The following is a 4,579-nucleotide window of genomic DNA, read 5'->3' as shown; positions in this document are numbered from 1 at the left end:
TGTTGCCTACAAATGTGAGTTGATTTCTCTTCTTGGCTCTTTATACAGGCATAGATAATGGGAGCCCCCACAAACTCAGTGTTTTGTGCTTTCCCAGAATCTACTACTTACATTCAAATACTCACCCATAAGGTTCCTATCACATTGGAAATCTCAAAGGCCTATTAATAATGCTAATTCTAAGCTTTTTTTGTTTCACTTTTAAATGCACAAGTGAAAAACACAACTAATGGGTAGATAATACTCCATTCACCCCTTGCTCTCCCTTGCATTTTTCTGTTAGTTGCCTCTGAGAGCTAACTCAGAGGAGGTAACTCACAGTGGGGTCCATTCGCCGCCACCTCTATTAGTTCATTCAGTTGGGGAAATTCCTGGATTGAGCTGGCTTGCAGCCACATTGGTGGCCAGTCCTTCTATAAGCCAGCCATTCATTCCAGGATAATGCCGTTAAACAGATCTGCACAGTTTGAATACTGTGTACAACTCTGGTCACCTTGCCTCAAAAAGGACATTGTGAGGTGTGAAAAGGTTCAGAAAGGGGCAACCGAAAAGGTCAAGGAGATGGAGCCAGTCCCGTAAAAGGGAAGGTTGCAAACATTTGGGGTTTTTTAGTTTAAACAGAAAGGGTGATTAAGAAGTAACTTGAAAGAAGTACAGTATATAAAGCAATGCATAGATAGAGAAAAGGTTTTATCTCTTATGTTGCTAGAGCTTGTGAACATCCAATGAAGATGAATGTTGAAAGGTTCAGGACAGATGAAAGTACTTATTCACACAATGCCTAGTTAAACTATGGAACTCACCAACTTTAAATGATTCAACAAATTCATCGAGGTAAAGGCTATCAGTGGCTGCTGAGCAGGGTGGTTATCTTCTGCTTCCGCGGCTGGAAGCACTATGCTTCTGAATACCAGTTGCTGGAAAACACAGGAGAGGAGAGAGCTGTTGTGCTCAGGTCCTGCTTGCCAGCTTCCCACAGGGACCTGGTTGACCACTGTTGACCAACAGGATACTTGACTAGATGGGCCACTGGCCTGATCCAGCAGGCTCTCCTTACGTTCTTTGTTGTTGTTTAGTCGTTTAGTCATGTCCGACTCTTCGTGACCCCATGGACCAGAGCATGCCAGGCACTTCTGTCCTCCACTGCCTCCCGCAGTTTGGTCAAACTCATGCTGGTAGCTTCGAGAACACTGTCCAACCACCTCGTCCTTTGTCGTCCCCTTCTCCTTGTGCCCTCCATCTTTCCCAACATCAGGGTCTTTTCCAGGGAGTCTTCTCTTCTCATGAGGTGGCCAAAGTATTGGAGCCTCAGCTTCAGGATCTGTCCTTCCAGTGAGCACTCAGGGCTGATTTCCTTAAGAATGGATACGTTTGATCTTCTTGCAGTCCATGGGACTCTCAAGAGTCTCCTCCAGCACCATAATTCAAAAGCATCAATTCTTTGGCGATCAGCCTTCTTTATGGTCCAGCTCTCACTTCCATACATCACTACTGGGGAAACCATAGCTTTAACTATACGGACCTTTGTTGGCAAGGTGATGTCTCTGCTTTTTAAGGTGCTGCCTAGGTTTGTCATTGCTTTTCTCCCAAGAAGCAGGCGTCTTTTAATTTCATGGCTGCTGTCACCATCTGCCGTGATCATGGAGCCCAAGAAAGTAAAATCTCTCACTGCCTCCATTTCTTCCCCTTCTGTTTGCCATGAGGTGATGGGACCAGTGTCCATTCTTACATTCTTACGTTCTTACAATATCACAATTGAAACCACGGTCAACTTTTGGCTAACATGGAACTTCCCCTTTTTAGAAATGAATCCAGATGCTTGAATAACAGATGTATGGAACACTCCTTCATTTAATTTGCCCACTGGCTGCTGCCATCCTCTGATTACAACCCAGCTGAGTGTCACAAAAGTTAATGTCAAATTCTCATTAACACCATCAGATTCAACATTTAGTACTTAAAAGCTTCAGTCCAAATGGAAAACAAATTGGGATATTCATACTTCCTTTCCATGAAGTGAAAGAAAGCTTTTGGCAACCAAAGTATCACTTATGACAGAAAAAAAGGATTTGGGCACATATTTTATAATGGAACTAAAATATGCCTAGTATGGTGAGGGAGAAGAAAATGGAATTTTAGTATTTGCTTTGGGAATGAAAGAGTTTTTAAACAGAGAACCACACAAATATTAGCACTGAAAATATTAGGATTGAATTGTCACCTTGGTTTCAGAAAATCTATTGAAGACTACTGTATTAGAGTGTTTTATTTGAATAAGAAAATTGGTCTGACGAGATGAAAGGCATTTCTTGTGCATTAGTGGAGTAACTTTGCTTTTTAATCCCATGATGACATTAATATTGATGCTTTGGAACGTCTTTAAGAGCATAAATGAAATGGCTAAGACTTTAGTAAGGCAAACCTGACAATCTAACCCTCTTCTTTCTTATGCGGTATTTAAGGTTTTGTGGCTTGGGAAGACCTTTGAAAACACAGTTGCCACTGAAGGTTCAGAAACAAGACAGTTTATTGTTAGGAAAGGAAGTGCTCAGTTAAATCATTGTTCTTCTGCACCACAGACTTATATGCTCCTAACCTTCCAACATCCTCTTCCTGACTTTCAGTTCAGACTTCCCAGATTCAAAACAATGCCCCTGAAAATAGCAAATTCCACCACTATTTCAAACTGTATAAAATAGAGTAAGACAGGCTTCTTAAACTATGTTTCATGGAGCTGATAACTCCTAATTTTCATAAATGGATTTTGCTCCTGTGCAAAGCTAACTTGTAAAGATTTGGAGTTAATTCTTTCATGTTGAGAAATGAAGGCTTGGCTCAAACTTTCAAAATCTGAGTTCAATACAAAGGAGAAGGGAGTAGGAAGTCTAATTTCCATTAGTTCTTTCCTTCAATGACAGCCTCTATACCAGGGGTCACCAATCGAAGGCCCATGGGCCAGAAGCAGCCCGCGGAGGTTGTTTGACTGGCCCATGAGCTGCCCCCGAATCGAGGTACCCGATTGCTGTGCTAAACCAGTGCAGCGCGGTGCAGGGACTCGCTTCAGTTGTTTGCGCAGATGCAGACACTCCAAAAATCACAGGTGGCGCACAATCCAGCACACAGAGGAATCTCCGTGGGACCGATCCGGCCCAGGCAAGATAAACCTTGCTGCAAGATAAACCCAGGCAAGATAAACCCTGCTCTACACCATTCCTGAAGGTTCCCCATCCCTCAGAAACTGTTTTGTTTTTTGGTGGAGTGATACTGCGGTGCTGTGGAAAGAAGGGGATGGATGAGCTCTATTCTGGGAGAGGAACCATACTTGTGATGGCTAGAATTCAATCCCGCCAAGACCATATAACACCAGTCTTGAAAGACCTACATTGGCTCCCAGTACGTTTCCGAGCACAATTCAAAGTGTTGGTGCTGACCTTTAAAGCCCTAAACGGCCTTGGTCCAGTATATCTGAAGGAGCGTCTCCACCCCCATCGTTTTACCCAGACACTGAGGTCCAGCACCGAGGACCTTCTGGCGGTTCCCTCACTGCGAGAAGCCAAGTTACAGGGAACCAGGCAGAGGGCCTTCTCGGTAGTGGCGCCCTCCCTGTGGAACGGCCTCCCGCCAGATGTCAAAGAGAACAACAACTACCAGACTTTTAGAAGACATCTGAAGGCAGCCCTGTTTAGGGAAGCTTTTAATGTTTGATGTATTACAGTATTTTAATATTTTTTTGGCAGCCGCCCAGAGCCGCCTATTTATACCCCATATGGGGGGGGGGGATAAATAAATAAATAAATAAATAAATAAATAAATAAATAAATAATATTGTTGCAGGTACATACCGTATTTTTCGCTCCATAAGACGCACCAGACCATAAGGCGCACCTAGTATTTGGAGGAGGAAAACAAGGGGGGGGGGGAATCTGAATCCCAGAAGCCAGCAAGAGGGATCTGGCTTCTGGGATAGCCTCTAGCTGTTCTGGTGTCTGGGACAGGCACGCCAAGCCTCTTCAGGGCAGTGGGATGAAGGTTCCCCCTGCCCGGAAGGGGCTAAGGCAGAAGCCAGGACAGCAAGCGGGATCGCTGCGCAGCTCTGATTTGTCTCCATTGCTCCCCCATATATTTTTTGTGAGGGCGCTTCTCTACCCAGACAAAATGATTTGAATGTTACTCATGCTTAGCTCCTCTGTGTTTTGACCATCTATGCAGCAGCAGTCAAAGATATCTGACAGCATCTAACAGCAGAAATGCAGTAGCAATCAGTATTTGACAACTCAGTATGCTAGAATGTGGTACGCTCCATATGTCATTCATTGATTACTGAGCTGGATTTTGAAGTATGACATGAAATTTCAGTTTCAACATTTCAATTCTGAGATCAAGATTTGGCATTAAAAAAAAAACCAAAACCCAAGCGTGTTCCATGTATTTTGTAAAATTTTGTGACACTCAAGCGCTGGCTACGTGCATCCCATTCTACATTCTTGATCTATCTGCTTGCCTTTAGTTTCATAAACTTCTCTATTTCCCAGTCTAAGCTTCTTTCTCTTCTGAACAGATTTCTCAGCTGTAACCTTGG

The sequence above is a fragment of the Podarcis muralis genome, chromosome 11 (genome assembly GCF_964188315.1).
Source record: "Podarcis muralis chromosome 11, rPodMur119.hap1.1, whole genome shotgun sequence".
Taxonomy (NCBI): Eukaryota; Metazoa; Chordata; class Lepidosauria; order Squamata; family Lacertidae; genus Podarcis; species Podarcis muralis.
The sequence above is the reverse complement of the archived record's forward strand: the minus strand, read 5'-3'. Positions refer to the sequence as shown.